We start from the raw sequence: 26,203 nt of genomic DNA on the forward strand, positions 1-26,203 counted from the left end.
TTATGATAGTAAAATGGCTTATGTTTTTAATTTCATGAAGGTAAAATAATTCATGATTTTAATTTTATGATGAAGAAATACGTTATGATTTCAATTTTACAATGGTAAAATAGTCCATGATTTTGAAGTCATAATAGTAAAATGGCGTATGATTTTAATTTTATGATAGTAAAATAGCTCATGATTTTTCAAGCCTCTCAGAGACACTAGGGTAAAAAACGGTTCTAATTTCAATTTAATGGTAGTAAAATGGCTCATGATTTTAATTTTATGACAGTAAAGTAGTTCATGATTTTAATTTTATGATAGTAAAATATGCTGATTTTAATTTCATGACCATTTTTTGGATTTTCATAGGCGCCACTGAGGGGTGTGAAAATCCATTTTTTTGGGTCAAAAAGTGCCACTGAGGGGCTTGAAACTGATGGTCTCATACCGCAATCTCCTACACTACTAGCGCTCGCACAAGGATCGCAAAAAAAAAAAAAAATGCCGTCAATAGAGCGATCATCGTTTTTTACAATAACTGTCTAATTTTTCGCGCGCTGATTGGCTCATTTTTGTCATTAGTAAGAGTGCAGACGGATAAAATTTTAATTTACGCAAGCCTTCAAGTTCAATTTTCAGCTGTCAAACTGTCAACTCTTTAACCAATGAGATTTTATGGACTTTTTTAAGTAGCCAATCAAAAAGCGAAAAAAGCTATTGACAATGCTCGCGTCATTTTAAATAAAATTCACTTATTTTGTTTGCGGCAAGTTTACGGCGTCTTTTCCCCTCATTTATTCCCGGCATTTGACCATTTTTGGGTCTCGTTGTTGTAATAAAAATATTGACGTCAATTTTTTATGCGTCTGTCCTCTTATTGATGAGAAATTGCGTCATAACATTGTCAAAGTTTACTGCGGAACAATTCGCCTGCGGCTCGTGGTTCCACAGCCACTGCACGATGAAAAATTGCACTCTCGGAAATACGCCTAGTTCTCAAGAACCACTCATTAGAATTAAATGAAATTTGGCACGAAAATACTTTGGGAAATGAGTAACTGGAGTATAGAAAATAATAGAACTTTAACAACTCTAGATATTCAAGTGAATCTTCGACAAGGTATAATTAAAGATCTCTCTGTTAAATTATTAGCAAAACGGTGTTATCTTGTGAGAATCGTTAAAAGCTTGTTGCATGCAAATTATAAAGAAAATCTAATGACTAGATTTTCTACAAATAAACAAAACCGATTTTAAAGCCCTGTTTATATTTGTTCATGTTGCCATGGCAACGGCCCATACGTCAGCTTAATCATCAAAAAACCAAAGTTTGTGTTGTTAACTTACTTGCTGCCATTTTTGACGACCGAGGGATCAAGGGTTTTAGAGAAAAAGGTGAATGAAACACTGGTATCAAAAACTGTGTTCAGCCACCTTAAGGACGGTGCTTACTAATACAAAGGTTTTCGCGCCAGATTAGGACCACGCGGAAAAAGTAGATCTTTGCAAGGGCTATTGGAATCCACAAAGAAAAATGGGGGTAGCCCGCTTTTTTCCGAGATAATTAGCCTTGAATCTCAGCAAAAATGCTGACAGCAGCATTTTTCTGAAAAAAGAAGGAAAGGATATTTCTTCACAGATTCCCTAGAATTCGCCTTTACAAACAGAAAAGCAAACACATTTAAAAAGATCTTTAAACTACATGGCAATTGGTAACATGATGACCATTTTTGGTATGTTTTTGATAACAAAATCGTTGCAACAGCGCTTTTAGCGTCTCTAACAGTCTTACTCTGGTTCAGCTAAAATATAGTCTAAATACCTTTTGCTCACAACCAGAAACTAATCACGTGTTGAATAGGCTTGCCACTTCCATTTCGTAACATACAATGTAGGGGTAACCACGCGTTTTTTAAAGTTATTGATCTTTTACGGTGCCCATTACATTTTTTCCTGTCACCTCCTCAATAAGTAAGACATTTGCGTATCTCGCACTTTTTTTGCGCGCGCACTACGCCATCTGCAGGTACATGTTTACAGTTGGATTTCAGTACAATTTTCGGCAGATAACAGATAGGTTTTCAGCTGGAAGATGTTAACAGTTAGTGGTTAGCAATATGCTGCTATTCTGGTGTTCCTGGCTTAAGTACAAGTTCATTAAACTTGATTTGGTCACAGTTGGAAAATTTTGCTTTCATTTTGGTAGCATAGTTGATTGCGTCAATGTCAACCCAGCGCGCGCGTGGCGCTTAAACCATGACGCAGAACGTGTGCGCACTAGCAAAAGTAGGCACCGTCATTAAGAAGCGTTAAAACGTTATGGCAATAACGTTGAGAGACAATGAAGAAAAATAACCATCTGTCCGCTTAGTTTTACCCTTTCGAACGTTTACCGTGATTTGTGTGCCATAAGTACCCTAAAATATCAACTAACGAACTGAGTCACGTACGATATACTAGTAGCAGAAGCATATCAGGTGATATGCTTCTGCTAGTAGTTATCATTTCTTACATTAAGTATCGAGGATGACATTCGTTATGTGAGTGGCACTATCAGTTGTCAGGATTGATGGCGATTGGAGAAATACCCTTGTCTTTTGAATAAAAACTTGTTGAGATTCGTGACTGTCACCCCTGAGCCGACCCCAACCGGATTCCCCACCTAACTGACCTAACTGAGAAACATTAGAGAGTATTATATAAACAAACAGCTCTATTGGAAAACCTTGAGAAGTTCTTCAATTCCAACTCAGCGAACAAAAGAATAAAACCAGAAATATGTAGAAACCGAGGAACAGAAAAAAAACTAACGACGGGGAATTCATGAGGTCAGCTAGGGGTGACAGTCATGACCCAGCACAGCCGGGGGAGTTTGTATTTAGATACTCCTTTTCACAACTGTCACTCCAAGCAACCCCTAAACCTAGGAGAATGGGAAGCAGTGAAAGGTAACACGTGAGCGCAGGTATTTGTACAGTACCATAACATTTGTCCCAAACAAGTGGAACAATTGAATTACTAATATGAAACCTCACTGGGAATAAGATGTTCACATACTTAAGTTAAGTAGATAAGTTAATAAAGATGGTGAGTTTTAAGCTCGGTAATGAAATGTGAAAGTGAATTAATCAACATGCTCAACATGACACGCTCTTGTCATGTTGATTAATTCACTTTCATATGTTCACATACTTGTTTAAGCGGATTCGGTCCTATCTATCAAAAGAGTCACACGGAACAAGACAAGCAGTAATCACAAGCCTCATCCCAGATTTACAAGTCATAATAGAATGACTTGTTTAAAGGTCAGGTCGCGACAACAAATAGCAAATTACATGTTTGCCTAGCCAGCAATTGTTTTAAACTCATATTCATTTAAAAACCGAACTACAAGCGGGAAGAGTCACACCATCATGACTTCACAGATATAAGCAAATGACTTGCCTCAATAGCCATAATAAAATTCGTGATCTTCAATCTAACAACGTAACGCGCCGAAGGAATCTGCCTCTCTCTCTCGTGAATCGGGTAACCGCTGTCGTTTCGCCTACAAGTTGATTCGCCTACATCAAAGTCGTTTCGCCTACACGATCTGAGTCGATTTGCCTACACTAAATACTTATTACTAAATACTAAATAATAAAGTGTATTATCGTTAGCGTGCGAGCTTGCGTGAGCAACGCTCATGTCGACGAATCAACCTCAGGGCTGTGCGCCCATATTTCTGGTCAATGTCGAGGAAAAGGTTGTCGTTATTCATCGTGGTAGACGCAATAATAAAGTGTATTAGCGTTTGTCACACGATGTAGTCACTTTAGATGTAGATCGCGACGTTTCGACTGCTTACTGCTAGTCTTCTTCAGGCGATAACGTCGACTGATTGCACGGTAACATTGTGATTGGTGCACTTCGATCCTCCTATTGAGAGCCCGTCGCGGAATTTGAATCCACCGCCGTTTTACCTTATGTCCAAGGAGTTTCGGAGTCTCTCCGCCGCTGCCTAGAACAACAAGGCATTTCGCACCGTCTTCAAGTCCGACACGACACTTCGGTCACACTTAGTGTGACCAAAGGACACCGTCAACCCGGCTAAACAAGATGGTTTTGTCTACAGGATTCCCTGTGAGTGCGGCAAAGTCGACATCGGAGAAACAGGGAGATCTATGCAGGAGAGGATCAAAGAACACGACAGGGATATACGACTCGCCCGTACCCAGACCTCCGCCGTTTCTGAAAACACCCACGAGACCGGCCACTATCCTATCTGGAATGAGGTCAAGTTTATTGATCGAGATCCTTACTGGTACACACGTAGGGTCAAGGAAGCTATTTACATAAGACTTCACCCTAATAACATCAACAGGGATAGTGGAGTTGAAATTCCTGAAGCATGGATGCCCACGATCGAAAAACACAACAACAGGAGAACGGTACAACAGCGGACCACTGAGGGAACAGCTACTCGTCGGAACAATGGAGCGATAGGAGGATCGAAATGTACCAATCACAGCCGACCTTTGTGACATAAATGATACCGTGCAATCAGTCGACATTATCGCCTGAAGAAGACTAGCAGTAAGCAGTCGAAACGTCGCGATCTACATCTAAAGTGACTACATCGTGTGACAAACGATAATACACTTTATTATTGCATCTACCACGATGAATAACAACAACCTTTTCCTCGACAAATACTAAATACTTATCTCAAAATTGACAAATAGGTTTACAATAATTATAGTAATTTTTTTCGGAAGAGAAATTCAAAAGCGACGACGCAGCTATACCGAACTCGTCATGTACCAAAAGAACAGAGAATTTAACTTCACCTTTAACTTGAAATGATCTGTGTGTGCCTACTTTTTCGAAGCGAACAATAGACTAAGTTCAGATGGTCACGCACTCGTATTTTGTTTTGTTATGAACGTGAATCGAGTTCGAGAATTTTTGCGTGATTCTCCTTTCGACCTCCCCGTTACCAAAAGAAGTCTGACAGGGGGTGGGTCTGGGGTATGTTATCATGGATCAATGGATCAGTGAGAGATGTATGTATGTCACACCAATCAGATTGGAGCTACTATAAACAACCAATCAAATTGCCGCTTGTTACTGCGCCTTTCAATAACATGCGGACCTCAAAATTCAAAGCTCAACCGACAAATGCCTTTTTCGCCACCGCGAATCAAATGTTCGGTGGTTCCTCCCAGTTTCCGAATACTGCCGAACACTGTTTCGTTGTCTGAACTGTGCTCAGCGATTTGATTACCTCGCGCTCAGCAGTAGTCGGAAGCTGGGAGGAGCTGCCGAACATTTGATTGACGGTGGCAAAAAACGCATTTGTTGGTTGAGCTTTGAATTTTGAAGTCCTCATGTTATTGAGAGGCGCAGTAAGGTAAATCATGTGTGGAGATTTCATCCTGCGCCATTACCGGTCAGCGGTATATGGCCAGTCATGTGATGCATCACCACTCCTGGTCCGCCATCTTGTATTAAGTTGCGGTTGTGCTATCCGCCTGGGAATAAAGCCGTTCTACTCAAGTGATTCGTGTCGTTTCTCCCGGTATACCCTTCTCGCTGGAACGGTGGTAGCTTGTGGTCGTACCTAGGCCTTCTTTTATTCCTCGTCCAAGCTAAAATCAGCCCGAAAAACCGAGCGTAACAGCAGCGTATCCTGTCGTTGTTTCAGCACGAATCCCTGTCCTACACAATACAGAATGGCTTCAACTCCGCGTGCACCGAAGCAGTGGTGCCTTTCAAAGGTGGAGACGATTAACAGCTTTGAGAACTGGAAGCAGAACTTGTTATACTGTTTGTCCTTGGATAATAACTTTGCCCCTTTTCTGGCTGAAGGAGTTACCTGGCTGAAAAAGACGAAAGCCCAGCCACTAAGAGGATTCGAAGACGACGGTGAAGACATCGCAGCTCCAAAACGTCTAACTGCTCAGCAGAAGGTTAGCTTTCTAGAGCTTATGCTTGGCCAAATAGCTAACTACTGTCCAATTATTTCAAGGAGCACTTTAGTTAAAAACTCGACCTATCTAAAGTTTATTTGGCAAACGATCAGACAGGACTCTGGCTTCCAAGTTACAGGGGCTCACTTTATTGATTTTTCTGATATGCAACTCGAGGCAGGCGAGCGCCCTGAAGATCTATACCAGCGGCTTATGGCCTTTGTTGAGGACTCACTCCTTCGAACCAGTGGCCTAAGTCATCACTGCAAGAAGACGAAGAGCTCTCCCCAACATTGGAAAACCTTGTTGTACTCACATGGTTGAGACTTATCCACCCGAGTTTGCCTAGGCTTCTCAAGCAAAGATATGGTACTGAACTGAGGTCCCGAACACTCGCTTCTATCAAACGAGAAATATCACAGGCCCTTACTTCCCTTCTGGAAGAGTTTCGAGCCTCCGACGATGCAAAGATTCTCCGTACGGCGGTCGGTAATGAATAGCATCGCACTCCACCGAGTAGCAAAGGTGCGGTCAAGCCAGGCCCCAGAAGGCCTCGGCCAGGCAAGGTTTGTCCCCTCTGTAAGCAAGCCGGCCGCTCAGATATAAGGCATTTCCTCAGCGAGTGCACATAGCTACCCGACAGTGACAGACGTTACATGGTCAAGGCTCGCCAGATCGTTGGCATCCTAGAAGCAGAGGCAGAACCAGACGACACCTTTGATGGAACCCCTACTGCTTGTGATGGAGACGAAAGTGATTATTCCAGCCCAGGCGCCGTAGTATACCGAGTCCAGACCCGCCAGTCCCCATATTTTGATGTCTTCTGCCATCACCATGTTGTGCGAGTTACCGTAGACAGTGGAGCTACAGGAAATATGATCAGGCACGCCACTGCAAGAACGCTTGGGTCTCAGATAGTGAGTAGCGCTCAGTCAGTTCACCAAGCAGACGGCTCTTCCAAACTTCACGTCATCGGTGAAACCCGGATTACCTTCACCCGTGACAACAAGGAATTTAAGTTCGAGGGGCTGGTGGTCGAAAATTTGGATGTCGAAATCCTCGCCGGCACTCCATTCATGGAAACGAATGACGTGGCCGTACGCCCAGCTAAGCGTGAAGTGATCCTTGGACATGGCACGGTCTTCACTTACGGATCATCCCCCTCCTCTGGTTGCAACGCTTCCGCCCGTCGCGCATTTGTGCTCCGTGCTCCGCCGTCCAAGGAAACTATTTGGCCTGGCGATTTCATCGAAATGCAACTACCCGAAGAGGCCCATCCTGATTCAGAGTATGCTATAGAGCCACGCACCGATTCTCCCAGCTTTCGGAAACTCCAGCAGTCCTATATATGGCCCCAGCCGAGCATCGTTTCAAGTGTCGCTCGAGAGATACGCATTTCAAACCTCACAAACGAGCCTCGCATGCTCAGGCGCAATGAACATTTCTGCCAAGCCACACCCGTCTTCGAACCCAGCGACGACTCCATTGAAGTACCACAGCCTAGTGTAGCTTCGCCTCCCCCTTTGCCAGGCAGCCACTCGTCGGTCGTGAAGATTGATCCTGACAACCTTCTGCCCCCAGACATACGAGTCAGCCTCAGATCACTGCTAAAGGAGTATGACTCAGTATTTGACCCTAAAATCACGGGTTACAACGACGCAGCTGGCCCATTAGAGGCGAAAGTAAACATGGGTCCTATCGAGCCCCCACAACGCAAGGGGCGCCTCCCTCAGTACGCACGTAGAAAGCTCGTAGAGCTGCAAAATAAGTTTGACCAGCTTGAGGAGCTCGGTGTCTTCCAGCGTCCTGAAGAGATTGATGTCACAGTAGAATACCTAAATCCATCATTCCTTGTTAAAAAGACCAATGGTGGATCCCGTCTCGTCACGGCCTTCGCGGATGTTAGCCGCTACAGTAAGCCTCAGCCGTCCTTGCTCCCTGACGTGGACTCTACTCTCCGACAAATCGCACAATGGAAGCACATTATCATCTCAGATTTGACCAGTGCATTTTACCAAATACCCCTTGCACGCGAGTCTATGAAATACTGTGGTATTACAACTCCTTTTAAAGGGGTAAGAGTCTCTACGCACTGCGATGGGGATACCCGTCTCAGAAACCGCTTTAGAAGAGATCATGTGCCGCGTCCTGGGTGATCTCTGCAGGAGGGAATCGTCACCAAGATTGCAGACGACCTCTACTGCGGAGGCAATAGCCCTCAAGAGCTACTCCAAAACTGGAAGAGAGTACTCCAGGCACTTTACAGGTGTGATCTGCGACTATCGGCATAAAAAACAATCATCAACCCAAAGACCACTACCGTACTTGGCTGGATCTGGAGTTCCGGTACTCTCTGTGCTAGTCAACACCGCGTCAATACTCTAGCCTCCTGTCCCGCGCCAGATACAGCTGGTCAGATGAGATCCTTCGTAGGTGCCTACAAAATCTTATCTCGTGTGCTTCCTGGATGCTCCTCACTCCTCGCCCCACTAGATAACGTAACCGCTGGACGTCAGTCCCAAGAAACCATCGCCTTAACGGATGAGCTCCGGAGCTCCTTTGGAAGCGCCCAACAGGCACTCTCAACCTGTCGCACCATTACCCTCCCCAGACCAACAGACCAGCTCTGGATTGTGACTGACGGAGCCGTCCGCAAACCAGGTATAGGTGCCACCCTTTATGTCACCCGCGAAGGGAAACTGCACCTCTCTGGCGTCTTTAGCGCCAAGCTGCGTGGTTCACAGACAACATGGTTACCGTGCGAGGTGGAAGCACTATCCATTGCAGCCGCAACCAAGCACTTTAGCCCGTTCATCATTCAGTCATCCCTAAATGCTTGCATCTTGACAGACAGTAAGCCCTGCGTCCAGGCCTATGAGAAGCTATTTCGTGGTGAGGTTTCGACAAGCCCTCGCGTCTCCACATTCTTGTCTGTTATGAGCAGATATCAATCATCAGTCAGGCATGCATCGGGCTCAGCAATTTTACCGTCTGACTTTGCTAGTCGTAATGTTCCCTCTTGTGAAGATGAGAGATGTCAGATCTGCTCCTTCATTAGTCGTACGCAAGAATCCGTAGTCCGCTCCACGTCTGTGCAAGATGTACTAGCAGGCAGTGTGCGCCTACCTTTCACAAGCCTTTCGGCTTAGTTGGCAGTACAAGCTGAGTGTGCTGACCTCCGACGCACGCACGCACACCTTGTTCAAGGCACAAGACCTTCCCGGAAGACCACCAATGTCAAGGACGTGAAGAGGTATTTGAACGTCGCTACCGTTGCTAGCGATGGACTTCTGGTAGTTAAACGCAATGAGCCTTTCGTGCCAGTCCGCGAATGCATAATCATTCCACGCCAGGCGTTAGATGGCCTGTTAACTGCTCTCCACATACAATTGAGTCACCCCACCTCCCACCAGCTCAAGAATGTCGTGAAGCGTTACTTGTATGCCCTAGATATGGACAAGGCTGTTGACCGAGTCACCAGTGGCTGTCACTCTTGTGCCGCGTTACGCCAAACCCCTACAGTTCAGCAGGAGCAAACAACTTCCGCACCTCCCAAGGCAGTGGGCCAAGCATTCGCGGCAGATGTGATCAACCGCAACCGACAGCTCATCCTAGTCCTCCGAGAGACAGTGACACCGTTTACCGTAGCTGCACTCGTCGACAATGAACGTCACGTGACCCTACGTGATGCCTTTATACAGCTTTGCCTCCCTTTGCGTCCAATGGATGGCCCTCCAGCAATGATACGCACCTATCCTGCCCCTGGGTTCAAGGCGTTAGTTGACGATCCGCTTCTTCATCAGCACAGGATTACACTAGAGATTGGCCAGGCAAAAAATCCTAACAAAAATCCTGTAGCCGAAAGGACAGTACAAGATCCTTTGGGTGGAGCAGTAACCACACTCGTCTTGTCCGTAGCAACTGCCGTCTTAAATTCTCGAATCCGCTCCCATGGACTTTCTTCGCGCGAAATGTGGACTCAGAGGGACCAATTTACTAACGCCCAGATCGCCTTCAGTGACAACTCCCTCAGTAGCACTCAACACCTCATGCGACTCAAGAACCACCTGTATAGCGAACAGTCCAAAGCTCCACTGGCACAAAAGCGCCCAGACCCGTCCATTGTAGTTGGTGACCTCGTGTACCTCCACTCAGATCGAAATAAGTCCCGCGGCCGCGACCGGTACCTAGTAACATCAGTGGACCCCCCGTTCTGCAACATCAAAACGTTCATCGGATCTCAACTCCGCAGCTCATCCTATCGCGTAAGGCTCTCTGAATGCTTCAAGGTTCCAACCGAGATGTCCGCACCTCTACTTCATCGCACACCGCACTCTGATAGCCACGATGATGATAATACCGAGGAACAGGCCAGACCAGCGGCACCTCCTGATATCCCAGAGGACATATCAACACCCCACCTTACAGCAACAACCAGAACGTTGTACCAGTCCTTGCCCAGACCCCAACTGAGATCGTGACCGATTGCCCTGACCTACCGGTTCCTGATGAGGATGATGAAGCACAGTCTGCCCCAACAGAATCCAACCTCGCTACGGATGCCTGCCAGCGAAGGTCGTCTCGCCCTCGACACCCCCCTGAGCGCTTCAAGGACTATGTTACGGACTTTCGATATATATAACACTCTGCAGCGTATTACGAATGACCAGTAGTTAGCCCGTTTATGTTACCGACCTTACATATGTTATCTTGACTTCTTGAAGCTTTTTCATTGATTAGTATAGTTATAGTTGAAAGACGATCATATATTAGAGACTGTTTACCTGTTACGTAGAGGACTTCCCCTAGTTTAGTAGCTATTCAGCCTACACCCTTTGTTCCAGTTCTTAAGAAATGTAAGAGAACAAGAGAAAGAAAGGTCGCCATATACCGGTCAGCGGTATATGGCCAGTCATGTGATGCATCACCATTCCTGGTCCGCCATCTTGTATTAAGTTGCGGTCGTACTATCCGCCCGGGAATAAAGCCGTTCTACTCAAGTGATTCGTGTCGTTTCTCCCGGTATACCCTTCTCGCTGGCGCTGATTTTAGAACGGCCATCTTTGTTTTTCTACAAACAGAAACAGGTATTCTTCTGACATTTCCGATGCTTCGTTTACTATGGTTGAACCCAGGACTTTGTGGATCAGTTTCAAAATAGTTCAGAATTCGATAATCAGCCGAAGAATCGTAGTCTTTGGAATACACTAACATGTCATCAAGGCTTTGCCCCGGGAAATTTCGAATGAAATGAGTCTTAGCCGCTCGGTAACATTGTGAATTCTAGGACAGAAACGATTGTTTTTAGTGCAGAATGCACTATTGGGACGGTGAGGGGGCTTTCGTCCGTGATGGTATTCGCCAGGCTCCCATCAGTATTATTTGCATGACGTGCAGTTCACGAAAAAAGGATTGATTCCAAACCATTTATGTCTGCGCAAAAGTTTCAGTTTGTGAATGCAAGTTTCAATTAAGTAACGCTGTTCACGGAGTAACACTGTCTTCTCGTTGAAATGTTCCTTGGAATCGATACAGAGACACTCCTTTGAAGTGGTTTTCTCTCTCAAAACCAAAGAAATTACGGACGGCTAGTTGAAATTTGTTTTGGTTGCAGGCAAATGCAACGACATATTTTTATTTGTTAGTTTCAAATAGTAACTTGACACTTTTGTTTTTCACGCACGAGTGGTTGCAATTAAAACTGACGAATCAGTGACTCTTGTTCACACAGTCAATAAACAAACAGGAAGCCAATCTAGCGGTAGACTACGAGTAGTCACTCTTACGCTTAGTCCGTCGTGCGTGACGCGAAAAAAAACCGCGAGAAAAAATGGCCGCGCGAAATCCGGGGGGCGAGGAGCGCGCCTTTGTGGTTTAGAATAAATTCAATTATCGTTTTGTTATGATCTCCCGAAAAAAATATCATGAGTAGGAGTAAAAGGGGAGGAGTGAGGATTGTAAAAATTTTAGAGATTCCCCGTTTTAGAGAGTCCTCGTTTTAGAGATTCCCCCTTTGAGAGATTCCCCCTTTTAGAGATTCTCCCTTTTAGAGATTCCCCCTTTTATAGATTCCCCGTTCTTCGTTTTAGTGATAGCCATTTCGCCCTCGCGGCTACGCCGCGCGTACTTGTGCTAAAACGTGAGCCTGCTTGCAGGCTATTGACCAGCAAACGTGACAATGTTTCTTTTCCGGCCAACGTTTGTAACTTGATACTTTTCTTTTGTTTCTTCATAAAGGTATACAACACGAAACTCTTGTTTTCTCGAAAACATAGGGGCGATGTGCTTTTTCTTCATTGCTGGAAAAAACTGGTATAAAGTAAAATATCTAGTGAAAAATGGAACAAGAACGATTTTTTTTTCAAAACGCTAATTATCATTTCACGGATAAACAAAAACTAATCTAATTATTAGATAGCCACGTCTGACGTGTCGAGTAACGGAATAGCGCGGTCTTATTCTGTTGCCACCTTTGCCGTTAGCAATAAAACCACTTCAAATTAATACACAATGATATCGATTAATGCAACTGAGAAGCGTTTCAACGAGAACCTACAGTACAAACTATTTTCAACGACTGACTCTGGAAAGCTGGTACACTAACTTGGAACAAACGCCGATGTCAACAACTACCCGCACCTTACAAATGACTTTATCGACGACGTAAACGAAACCGCTAAACGGACGTCTAACAGACCAACTTAATTTGACTAACAGTAGGATTGATTTGAATAACAATAAGACGGATCGAAACAGACCAATGACTGATGACAACTTTACACGAGTCTTACAGGCAATACTATCATGGCTAAACTGACCAATCACTTTTGTAAAGTATTCTTTCAATTTAGTATGGCTTCCTTTATCTATTCTGTAGCGTGACTCAAGAACTAAACATTCAAAAAATGGCGGTCCTGTAAACGAGGCGCACATAATTATTGAAGGCGGGAACCGAAACGCATACAAAACATCTCTCTTCTTACAGAATGAACGAAATAAACAGTTAACACAACTAATCGCGCCTTAGGGTGTTTTTCGCAATTGGTTCATAAGTCAAGTCTCACAGGTGGCTTTATAGCTCGACGGGATCGGGTGATGTATGGTTCATTGCAAGGATCCTGGGTATGTGGGTAGGCTGTTTCTGGTTAAGCATCGCATCTGATTCGGTGTCTTCAAGAATTTCGTGACCTTCCGAAGTGGTTGTGGATGTTTCTGGTTTGTCACCTTGTCCCCCTGGATTTTCTTTTGCGCATAGGGATCTTGCTGTCAATAAGTGACGTCTGGTCCTGCGATACTCACTTCCATTGCTGGTACGCACAGTATAAGACCTCGGGGTTCTGTGTTGGCCCAGAACGGTGGCAGGCTTCCAGCTTCCTGACTTGGTTTGAACATGAACTTGTTCACCACTCACAAGGGGTTTCAGCTCTCTGGCACCCTGATTATAGTAATGCCTTTAAGTGGCCTGTTTGTGCTCCATTCTCTCTCTGGCAAGATCAGGATGGACAACACTTGGTCTGAGGTGGTTGCTCGTGGTGGGGAGTATAGAGCGCAGATTTCTGCTCATCAAGAGTTGGGCTGGTGTAGCTAATGCATCTAATGGGGCATTTCTGTATTCTAATAGACTCAGGTATGGATTTCTTTTCTCCAACTTGGCCTTGTTCAGGAGCTGTTCTGCAGTGTGGACGGCCTTCTCGGCCAGACCATTTGATTGAGGGTATGTGGGACTGCTTGGGACGTGGCTGAAATCCCAGTCACTGGCGAACCGCGCAAATTCCTGTTCGGAAAATTGGGGGCCGTTGTCGGACACCACTTTCTCAGGGATGACGTGTCGTGCGAAGATGGCTTTCATCTTGTTGATTACTGCCGAGCTAGTCGTGGTGGGCATCATTTCCAATTCAAAATATCTACTGTAGTAGTCGACTACAATCAGATAATGTTCATTGTCAAGTTCAAACAAATCAGTTGCGACATTTTTCCATGGACGATCAGGTAGCTTGTGTGCGATCATTGGTTCCTTGGGATTGGAACTCTGGTGTTCCGTGCAGGCTGGACAATTTGAGACAACATCTTCTGACTGTTCATGCTGGGCCAAAACATGACCTCCTTTGCTCGATGTTTTGACTTTACCATGCCCATGTGTCCTGTGTGGATTCGCTTCAACATGTCTTCCCTGAGCGCTGAGGGAATTACTATTCTTTCTCCTTTGAACACTAAGCCCTCCATCACCGAGAGCTCATCCCCGTAGTTCCAGAAGGGCTTTACTGACGGTAGGCAACTGCTTCTGTCATCTGGCCACCCCTCTTTGATGACTGCAATTAACCGTTGCATGTCAGGGTCAGATGCTGTACTAGCTTGTAGGTCTGACATCTTTTGGTCGGAGACTGGTAGGTTCGCCACAACTAGATGGACTTGAGCATCGAAAGCGTCATGTGTGTGATCGGTTTCTTTAAGGTGCAGACGCGACAACGTGTCCGCTACCGGAATGTCTTTACCCGGCTTGTGGCGAACAGTTAAATCATATTTCTGAAGGCGTAGCATCATTCTTTGCAGGCGGGCTGGGGCTGCAGAAAGGGGTTTCCTCAGAATGGCCTCGGGGGGGTTGTGAGCTGTGGTTACTACAACATGTCTGCCATAAATGTATTGATGGAGGCGCTCAGTGCCGAATACTAGTTGTAGTGTGTTGTCGAGTAGGTTTATTCTGCTTGTTCATACACACCGCGTGGATGTGTGTGCTTTTCTAGATTTGCATAATGTGCTAGCCTACATAAATATGCATACACAAAATATAACATACAGTAGGTGCTAATTCTCACGTGCCAATAGGTTACATCCCCTTCTCTTAAAAAACTACGTCAGTTGAAATGAAAACATACAATAACAAAATATTCATTCGGGCCAATGTCTCAGGTACAAGTATCTTGTATATACGTTGACAATGAATAAAATTAGAATATATAGGGATTTTCTGTCTAGTGTTCATGTATCACGCTAATAATAACTACTAAAGAAAGCGTCAGAGATTAAGTCTTTCCGGTGCACGGATTTCACGTCCCGCGCGAGATTTTCTTGTACCTTTCTCGGCATCTGTTAAGGTGGGATATTGTGGATTGGCGCTTGAGGGCCGTATAATCAAATTGCCACTCGATGGGTTGTTTGCTGAATTGCCTGCTGCGGTGGATTCTCGTGGATTGGCGCTTGAAGATTGTGCAGTCATACTTCCTTGAGGAATGGAACCTCGACAAGTTGTTTGCTAAGTTGTTGGAAGCATTATTTGGTCTAAGATGGATTCTCTTTCTTCGTAGTTGAACACCAGTTCCAGTTTCTATAAGATATGAGCGGGGTGTCTCTCCCTGATCTATGACTCTAGCAGAATTCCATGTCTTTCTTACGGGGTCTTATACATAGATGGCTTGGTCCCTGTGTAGTTTAGGGAGTTCTTTGGTGTGCCTGTTGTAATAGTAGCATTGGTTGTCTTGTTTCGCTTTGAGCCAATTTCTAACTTCTTCTTGGTTCTTTGATGGCTGTATCTTACCAGGAAGTGTGGATTTGAATACTCGGCCATTCAGTAATTCAGCCGGTAATGGTATATTGGAACTCAGGGGCGTTGTTCGTAGAGCCAACAGGGCTAGATCTATGTCTTCTTTAGTTTCTCTGCATTTTAGGATCGTCTTCTTAACCGTTTGGACTTGGCGCTCAACGAACCCATGGCCACGTGGGTAATGGGGAGATGACGTCACAATTCAAAACCATATTGACTTGCCAGTTGTTGGAACTCGCCAGATGTAAACTGAGTACCGTTGTCGCATTGAAGAGATTCTGGGATTCCATTTTCTGCGAATGGCATTTTCATCTCATTAACAACGGCTCCGGTTGTGAGGTTGTGAAGCTTCTTGACAAATGGGAACTTGGAGTAGTAGTCGACAACTATGAGGAACCACGACTGTTGGACGTAGAACAGGTCTGCGCTCAATGTTTGCCACGGTTTTGAAGGGATCTCTGATGGCATCATGGGCTACTTTTGTTGGTACTTCTGGAAAACGCAACATGAGTTTACAAGGTTTTCTATTTCTTTGTATGCGTTTGGCCAATAAACACAGGATTTCGCTCGTAGTTTGCATTTTTCTATACCAAAGTGCCCTCCGTGGATTTGCTGCAAGATGTTGCCTCTCGAGGATTCAGGTACTATAACACGGTTTCCAGGAAGTATCAGCCCATCTTCTACTGATATGTCATCTCGTAGGGGCCAGTACGGTTTTAGCGCCGGAACAATTTTCTTCCCACTATCGGGCCAACCTTGTATAACCTGACGGGATAGAAGCTGCAGGTTTTCATCTTTTGCAGTTTCCTCTTTGAACTCTTCCATTTTAGCTGGGGTGATTCTCATTAGGTGGTGAACTTTCACATTCATGTCTGATACTTCAAATTCATCCAACGGCGAAAGGCGTGACAGGGCGTCGGCTGTAACCATTTCTCTTCCTGGAAGATATGTAATAACGCAGTAGTAGGGTTGTAGACGCAACAGCATTCTTTGAAGGCGTGGAGGTGCTTGCATCAGGTTCTTTTTATGGATCTGTTCTAGGGGGCGATGGTCTGTTTTAACCACAAAAGATCTTCCAGAGGTACGAATGGAATTTTTCGCAGCCATAGACCACGGCTAATAGTTCCCACTCGATGTTAGCATATCTGGTCTCCACAGGGGTTAGTGCTTTCGATGCAAAGGCTATTGGCTTGTTGTTTTGGAAAGGAGCTGCGCCCAAGCCCTTAAGAGGCAGTCCCGCTAAAAGCGGTCCACTCGACTTCGGGACCAAAAATAATTTTCCTTCATTTTTTGTCAGTGAAAAGGGTCTGACACATATAGAAAAAAGCAATTTATTATTTTCCAATTCCTTATTTTTGCTTTGCTACGAGCCAAAATTGAATTTTGGCCGAACTGAGGTTGCCGACCGTGATCAGAAAGGTAAAATTCACCGATTTTGTGAAGCGTGCTACGTCGCCTAAAATGCAGCTCACGGAATTTCGTTTTCATACGAATTTTAAGGTACATTCATTACTTTGACAGACGAAATATGGAAACTTTTCGAAAAATTCTAAGCTTACCAGCGACGCTGGAAGACACCCTACTCCGAGGCCCTTGATCACCTACTAAAATTTAGCCAAATTTGACGGGGAAAATCTCAAAAGTTGGGTCTAAATGAAGCCTAAAAAGCACATCACAGTAAATTTCATACCTTAATAAACCGTTCTATAAGTCCAAGCCGGTGGGTATCTCCCTGGATTGCACGCGAGAACAGATTAAAATCTGCCACAGTCAGTGTGTTTACATAGCCATCGCTCGTGTCAAAGCTCATTTGTATAGGTGAAAATACATCTTCTTCCGTTCAGGTTCGTTTATTGACCTTCTGAGTAGTGGCAAAAAGCTTCCTTTAATACTTGTGTACACTCTAGATCCAGGTGAGGTGAAGGTTGCGTTAAAGTTGATCAATTCTCAAGACTTGCGAGACTCCAAGAGTAAATAATGGCGCCGGTCTGCAGAAATTAACTGTAGCCGTCATCCTGACCCTTCAATAAATTCTGCCGCAGAGGTAGCACTAGGAGAAGAAGAAAATCGTAAGTTTTCATTTACCGTTTAATGGCAACTGAATCCTGTACTACTGCCTAGACTACTGGGATCTTGAGGGCTATATGCCCGAATTTGAAAAACAACAACAACGAACACTTGCCGGTTGCATCGCTGTGAAATGAACCTGAATGAAAACGACACGCTTGAACGGAACTATGTTTTGCGATGAATGATGGGCTTTACTTCTGTTTTATGCTTGATGCTTGTCTTTTAGTATCTTGCACAGCGCATAAAATAAACTTCGGGATCCGTTTATCGGGCCGTTTATACAACGAAAGCTGCACCGGCTTCGTCAAAATGTCACACAAGTTGTAACGTGACCAATTACCCGAGAGGGGGATACTCCCTTATGTGGACTGTATAGGTATCTGTATGTGAGGCCCCAAAGGGTAGGGTTTTTCAGCCGTTTGGGTCATAAATAGGGTATCGATTTTGGCCATTTTGGTTATAAATTGGGTATGGTTTTAGCACTCTAGTCTTGAATTGGGTATGTTTCTTAGCAGAAGCTACTTTTTCATCATTATCAATAGGACCTTCAACAAAAATCCTTCATAACGTATGTTTAGGGCAACCGTGTCAGCCGCAACGGTCATAAATAGGCTATCGAATTTTAAGTCAGGTAAAAAATAGAGTAGCAAAAACGCAGATTTTGGTCATAAAGAGGGTAAAGGTTTTGGGAAGAGGGTCGCACACCCCCCACTCAACTTTTCTGGAAGTACCCCCCTGGGCCAATTACCAGGGGTCGAGGGCAAATCCCCTAACCCGCGCGCGCCGATCATTAGATTTGGCAGATTTTCTCATTTCAATATTGATAATGAAAAAGCCGCCCATTAATTTTTTGGACTAGTGCAGTCTTTTCAGTATGACCGAACGACGACAATCATTGCACCTTTTCAATTTTTATCTACCTTTCCTGGGAAAATATAAGGAGTTGCTAATACATGAGGGCGGAGGAAGCAGACATGGACCTAAAATTCACTTTTCCTTTCCCGTTATCAGCCGTTCGTTTTTCTTAGAAAGCACAATGGAAGAAAATCAAAAGATGGGACCAAGAAACCTTCCAAAAAACGTCCATATCGAAGTGCGTTCAGCTGTTGAGAGGCCGATTTCTCACTTTGTGTTTATAGGACTACTACCATTCCCATTTTTTCTGACGACACCAGAATTATTGGCCATAAAAATAGTTTGTCTTTGATTTCTCCGCCTCGGGAAACATATGGTTAAGTGATGGGACATGCACTCTTACTGGTATGGGACTCAAGTGAGGGTGTGGACTTTGAACGTAATTGTCCTAAAATGCGATAGGCTTTTTATTAAAGGTGTTATATCGCATCCGGCATACATCAGTGTTACATCCTCCTGGTGTCTGTAAAAATCATAATAGCCGAGAGAAAATACATATTTGATAACATTTCTACATATATCATGTATCGCGACCATTAACATACGTGAATCAAAAGTATTGTTGATACAGACTTACATTCATAACCATCACTGAATAGGACCTAGCAGCAATTAAACAAAAGATGCAATTGAACCCTTTCGCCCGTAGTTCAGCCCACACCACTGGCCAGAAAAGGCTTGTGTGACAGTTACACTGTGACTTGTCGACGCTGCACTGAGATTGACGAGCTACTGAATCTATTTATAACATTCTTTCACCATGTCCTTTAGCTTTCAAGTTCATTAAAGAGGATTTCCGCTCTCTGGCTTTGAGAGGAATTTCAAAATGATCTCACATGGCCTTGAGCATCGTGATATTGAATCCCATGGTCGGAGCTTATCGTTTAAAATCGAGGGCCCCTGCTCAGCGATGAAGGAGCGTATTTTGAATTGGGGGGGGGGCTTACAAGCGAGCACCATAGGCGCTTACTTGTAGAGGGTCTGGAAATATTTGTAAAATTATTATTTGAAGTATTTTTTGCTTGAAATTGGGGTGGATAAAGCCCACTCAAGCTCCCCCGGCTCCGACGTCCCTGCTGCTGTTGAAAGAAGTTGATAATTATACCCCAGTTATGACCAAAACGGCTGAAAAACCAGACGCTTTGGGACCGCCCATACCTACATAGCCCATATAAGGGAGTACTTCCCGGGCACCAACGCTTGAGTCCCATACCAGTAAGAGTGCATGTCCCATCACTTAACCATATGTTTCCCGAGGCGGAGAAATCAAAGACAAACTATTTTTATGGCCAATAATTCTGGTGTCGTCAGAAAAAATGGGAATGGTAGTAGTCCTATAAACACAAAGTGAGAAATCGGCCTCTCAACAGCTGAACGCACTTCGATATGGACGTTTTTTGGAAGGTTTCTTGGTCCCATCTTTTGATTTTCTTCCATTGTGCTTTCTATGAAAAACGAACGGCTGATAACGGGAAAGGAAAAGTGAATTTTAGGTCCATGTCTGCTTCCTCCGCCCTCATGTATTAGCAACTCCTTATATTTTCCCAGGAAAGGTAGATAAAAATTGAAAAGGTGCAATGATTGTCGTCGTTCGGTCATACTGAAAAGACTGCACTAGTCCAAAAAATTAATGGGCGGCTTTTTCATTATCAATATTGAAATGAGAAAATCTGCCAAATCTAATGATCGGCGCGCGCGGGTTAGGGGATTTGCCCTCGACCCCTGGTAATTGGCCCAGGGGGGTACTTCCAGAAAAGTTGAGTGGGGGGTGTGCGACCCTCTTCCCAAAACCTTTACCCTCTTTATGACCAAAATCTGCGTTTTTGCTACTCTATTTTTTACCTGACTTAAAATTCGATAGCCTATTTATGACCGTTGCGGCTGACACGGTTGCCCTAAACATACGTTATGAAGGATTTTTGTTGAAGGTCCTATTGATAATGATGAAAAAGTAGCTTCTGCTAAGAAACATACCCAATTCAAGACTAGAGTGCTAAAACCATACCCAATTTATAACCAAAATGGCCAAAATCGATACCCTATTTATGACCCAAACGGCTGAAAAACCCTACCCTTTGGGGCCTCACATACAGATACCTATACAGTCCACATAAGGGAGTATCCCCCTCTCGGGTAATTGGTCACGTTACAACTTGTGTGACATTTTGACGAAGCCGGTGCAGCTTTCGTTGTATAAACGGCCCGATAAACGGATCCCGAAGTTTATTTTATGCGCTGTGCAAGATACTAAAAGACAAGCATCAAGCATAAAACAGAAGTAAAGCCCATCATTCATCGCAAAACATAGTTCCGTTCAAGCGTGTCGTGTTCATTCAGGTTCATTTCACAGCGATGCAACCGGCAAGTGTTCGTTGTTGTTGTTTTTCAAATTCGGGCATATAGCCCTCAAGATCCCAGTAGTCTAGGCAGTAGTACAGGATTCAGTTGCCATTAAACGGTAAATGAAAACTTACGATTTTCTTCTTCTCCTAGTGCTACCTCTGCGGCAGAATTTATTGAAGGGTCAGGATGACGGCTACAGTTAATTTCTGCAGACCGGCGCCATTATTTACTCTTGGAGTCTCGCAAGTCTTGAGAATTGATCAACTTTAACGCAACCTTCACCTCACCTGGATCTAGAGTGTACACAAGTATTAAAGGAAGCTTTTTGCCACTACTCAGAAGGTCAATAAACGAACCTGAACGGAAGAAGATGTATTTTCACCTATACAAATGAGCTTTGACACGAGCGATGGCTATGTAAACACACTGACTGTGGCAGATTTTAATCTGTTCTCGCGTGCAATCCAGGGAGATACCCACCGGCTTGGACTTATAGAACGGTTTATTAAGGTATGAAATTTACTGTGATGTGCTTTTTAGGCTTCATTTAGACCCAACTTTTGAGATTTTCCCCGTCAAATTTGGCTAAATTTTAGTAGGTGATCAAGGGCCTCGGAGTAGGGTGTCTTCCAGCGTCGCTGGTAAGCTTAGAATTTTTCGAAAAGTTTCCATATTTCGTCTGTCAAAGTAATGAATGTACCTTAAAATTCGTATGAAAACGAAATTCCGTGAGCTGCATTTTAGGCGACGTAGCACGCTTCACAAAATCGGTGAATTTTACCTTTCTGATCACGGTCGGCAACCTCAGTTCGGCCAAAATTCAATTTTGGCTCGTAGCAGAGCAAAAATAAGGAATTGGAAAATAATAAATTGCTTTTTTCTATATATGTGTCAGACCCTTTTCACTGACAAAAAATGAAGGAAAATTATTTTTGGTCCCGAAGTCGAGTGGACCGCTTTTAGCGGGACTGCCACTTAATTGATGCGTCAACGTGAAGGACAACTGGTTCATTTCTGTCATAGTACACCAGGGTCGTTGTGGTACATATCAATAACTTCACCTTCTCAAAGGCTTTCGAATGTGATGGATTCCATGCAAAGTCAACGTTCTCCTTTACGAGGTTTCTTAAGGGGGTAGTGTGGTCAGCTAGATTGGGGATGAATGAGCTCATGTAAGTTGCCATCCCCAAAAAGGTGTGAAGCTCCTTGTCTTAAGGCGGTTCTAAATTTTCTATGGCTCTGACTTTATCTGGGCTGGGCTTGACACCGTCTGGTGTGTAAAGCATACCAAAGAAATTGCACTCCTTTGTTTTCATAACGCACTTCTCGTCATTGAGCTTGATACCAGGCTTTCTGGTACGTTCCATGGTTTCGTGTAGGTGTAAGTCATGCTCTTTGTCGTTGTTTCCCATAGACTGTGACGTCATCTGCAATGCCAATGGCTCCCTGGCAATCACGATACGTCTCATCAATCTTGAATTGGAAGATATCTTGACTCATTCGTAGGACAAACGGCATCCTGAGGAAACGGTATCGACCGAATGGTGTATTAAAGGTTGTCAGATATGAGGATTCCTCATCTAGTTTGGCATTCCAATAGCCATTGCGAGCGTCGAGCTTGCTAAAAAGCTTTGCTCCTGCTAATTTGGGTGTGATTTCCTCTAGAGTGGGTATGGGATGATGTTCTCTTTTGATCGCCTTATTCAGGTCTTTAGGATCGAGGCATAAACGAAGTCGCCCATTTTCTTTTTCTCTAATAACCAGGGAGTTAACCCAATCTGTAGGTTGCGTTACTTTTGCAATGATATCGTGACTTTCCCTCTCACGTAATTCGGCTTGTATATGTAATTTGGCTTTCAACTCTATGGGTACTTTGCGGGGTGCATGGACCACCGGTGATACTTCAGGATCCAGTGTGATGTGATACGTATAGTCGTCAAAACATCCAACTGTACCATTGAAACATTCTGGGTACATCTCCATCAACTCTTGTTTACTTGTGATTGATGGCCGCTCTTCCAGTGGTACATGACTTCCAATGTAATTCGAGCTTTTCTTGCAAGTACCCGAATTTTGAGCTGGGGCATTGAAGCTGCTAGTTGGATCAGCCTGGTCTAATTGATTTGTTCTTAGTGTACAGTGTAGGGTGACTAGTTTTAGTGCAACGTACGCTTTTAGACCGAGAATAGCTGGCCCTGAAGTGTCTGTGACGTAGAAAACGCAGTTTTTTTATTTGTACTTGCAACGGATGTTTACAGTGCCAAGCTGCTTGATTACAGAGCCACCATATGCTGAAAGGACGGCTTCATTCTTTTCCAGTGCTTCTGGTTTGGGGTTTCCTTCGTCGTCAAACTTCTCTGGGGCGATTATGCGAAGTGGCCTGATATGCAAAACATTGCTCTGAGCACCTGTGTCTACCTTGCACTGGAGATTAATTTTCCGCTTCTTTTCTGGCTGAGTTATCTCAAGTGTTAAAAAGACTTCATCGCGTGTGTCGTGTGTCGAATGTTGCGTGTCTTCTATGGTGTTAACCTCGATGGTACTGATTGTCAGAATTTCATCATTGTCTTCGTCGCCCCCGTCCTCAATCGTGTGAATAATTTTTTTGAAGGCCGGCTTTCTTCCTTGGTTCCGTTTGCTGGATCGGCAGACAGATTGCTAATGATTAGCTTTGCCGCATTTTTGACATAATGTACCGGAGGCTGGACATTTGCTCCTTGGGTGTTGTTTTCCGCAGTTGTTACAGAATTCCCTTTCTTGTTCCTTATGAATAGCATCTATACTTCTATCCTCTTGATGGCTTTCGCTACTTCCTGCCAGTGTCTTCATATGTTTACTTTTCCCTTCGTGGCTTCTTGCAGTCTCAATAGCGGCTACAAGGGTCAATGATTTGTCTCGGCTTATGAGAGACTTCTGGACATCGGGATTTCTTGACCCCCAAATGAGCTGATCCAAAACTCTGTCTTCGACTTCGGCGTTGTCGCGAAATTGACATTTTGCTGCTAGATTTTTTGATCTTGAGATAAAATCATCAACTGGCTCGCCTTATTCTTGTCGCATTCCTTGTAGTGTGTATCTGTCAATTCGATGACTCGTCTTCGGTTCCAATTGATTCTCGAACCGTTCGAAAATAATGGCAGGCTTTTTCCTGTCTTCCTCCTTTGTGAATGTCCAACTGTTGTATAAATCCAGGCCTTTTTCACCCGACCAGAGTAAAAAATAGCTCACTTTTCTTCGTCATCGGCGTCTTTGAGAACGCTTGTGAACATAAGCTGACATTTTTGTTTGAATCTTGCGAATGCAGTTATCGGATCAGGAGCGTCCCAGTTCATCTGTGGCGACGCAAAAGACGTTGGTGTTGCCATAATTCGCTTCTGCTGGCCTCTCTTAATTTAAGTCTAGAAATTATTTTTGTAAAACGCTGCCACCATGTAGTGTGTTGTCAAGTAGGTTTATTCTGCTTGTTCATACACACGGCGTGGATGTGTGTGCTTTTCTAGATTTGCATAATGTGCTAGCCTACTTAAATATGCATACACAAAATATAACATACAATAGATGCTAATTCTCACGTGCCAATATGTTACACTATTGTATACATCTCCTTTTCTATTTGAGCATAGTCCCATACAATCCCATACAAACTCGGAGTCTTTCTTTAGCAGGTTTCTCATGGGTGCAGTGGTTTCTGCCAGGTTTGGTGTAAATTTAGCCAGATAGTTGACCATCCCGATGAGGGTCTCGAGTTCTTGTCTGTTTCTTGGTGGCTCCATCTCTTGGATAGCGGCAACTTTCTTGGGGTCTAGGCTGTACTCCTTTGTCGGATAGCACATGACCAAAGTAACTTACTTGGGTTGCTCCAAAAACACATTTCTCAGCGTTCCACTTGATCCCGATCTCTCTTGTACGCTCAAGGACTTTACTCAGATTGTTGTCGTGGTCTTCTTTAGATGATCCCCAAACGAGCATGTCATCAATGATGGATTTGCACCCGTCAATGTCTTCAAATGCCATGTCCATGGTCTTCTGGAACACCTCTTGTGCAGAGTGTATACCGAATGGCATTCTGGTGAAGCGATAACGCCCAAATGGCGTGTTGAAAGTGGTTAGGAAAGAACTTTCCTCATCAAGTTTTATCTGCCAATAACCGGACGTGGCATCTAGGACACTAAAATACTTTGCATCGGACAACATTAGGGTCAGTTCCTCCAATGTCGGGAGAAGATAACGTTCGCGCTTAACAGCACAGTTCAAATCTCTTGGATCTAAACACACTCGCAAGGCACCTGTGCGTTGCTTTTCCGGTGTTACAATTAAGTTGACCCAGTCTGTGGGCTCTGTGACCTTTACTATGACTTGAAGGGCTTCCATTCTCTTTTATTCGTTTTCCAGCTTGTCTCGAAGAGCTATTGGGATTTTGCGAGGAGGGTGAATAACAGGTTCGACGTCAGGTTTGAGTTGGATTTTATGCATTACGGGAAACGATCCTAGCCCTTCGAATACATCTTTGTACTCAGTTAATATGTCTCCTGGATTTTGGGAGACAGCGTCAATATTTTCCTTTTCTTCTACAGAGAGTGTTAGCTGAATAAGATTCAGTGACAAACATGAGGATAATCCCAGTATTGGGGGTGCTTGCGTGGACACTACATAGAACTGATGGTGTCCCTGTGTCCCCTTGTATGAGCAGGCTAAAGTGCATGTCCCGTCTACCTTGAGAGGTTTGCCACCATAGCCGAACAGTCTTTGCGACGTGCTCTCCAGATCGTTACGCCCAAGTTGTTGAAATACGTAGAAAGGAATGACGTTCACTTGGGCTCCAGTGTCAAGCTTGAAATTTATTGGCGTCTTCTTATTTCCAGCCTCAATGTTCACAAACACTTGATTGATTTGGTTAACATCTTCTGACCTCGTGCACTTGCTGGTCTCTTGTTTTGCACATATTGGCGAAGTGGGGCATGAATCCTTTGCCTGAGTCCTTCCGCATCTACCACATGTACCTCCGCTGTGGTACTTCCGATGGTGGCTTTGGGGGCTCCTTTCTGGAGCGTCGATCTTCTTTGACACTGTGTACGACTTCATCGCCTCCCTCCATTGACTTTATTTGTGATTGTGACATTTCATATGTTCGAACAATGTCTATGGCCTTGTCCAGGGTTAGATCTTTGCCTTCGTTGATCAACTTTTCTCGAATTTTACGAGAGTTTGTCCCAAAGACAATTCTGTCACGAATCATTTCATCGGGTTCCTTGAAGGAACATTCTCTCACCAGAAGCTTTAGGTCGGTCACAAACTGTTCCACTGTTTCGGACTCTGCTTGTACTCTCTTGTGAAACTTTTAGCGGGAAAATACTGGATTGCATTTCGGTTCCACATGATTCGCAAATCTCTCAAAATA

The 26,203-nt window shown here is 44.2% G+C and overlaps 1 pseudogene; it reads left to right on the forward strand.

The window, feature by feature from the left end:
• Positions 1–3,661: 3,661 nt before the first annotated feature.
• On the forward strand, positions 3,662–10,581 carry LOC145498026 (uncharacterized; annotated as a pseudogene).
• Positions 10,582–26,203: the final 15,622 nt, after the last annotated feature.

This window comes from Orbicella franksi, chromosome 9, assembly GCF_964199315.1.
Source record: "Orbicella franksi chromosome 9, jaOrbFran1.1, whole genome shotgun sequence".
NCBI lineage: Eukaryota > Metazoa > Cnidaria > Anthozoa > Scleractinia > Merulinidae > Orbicella > Orbicella franksi.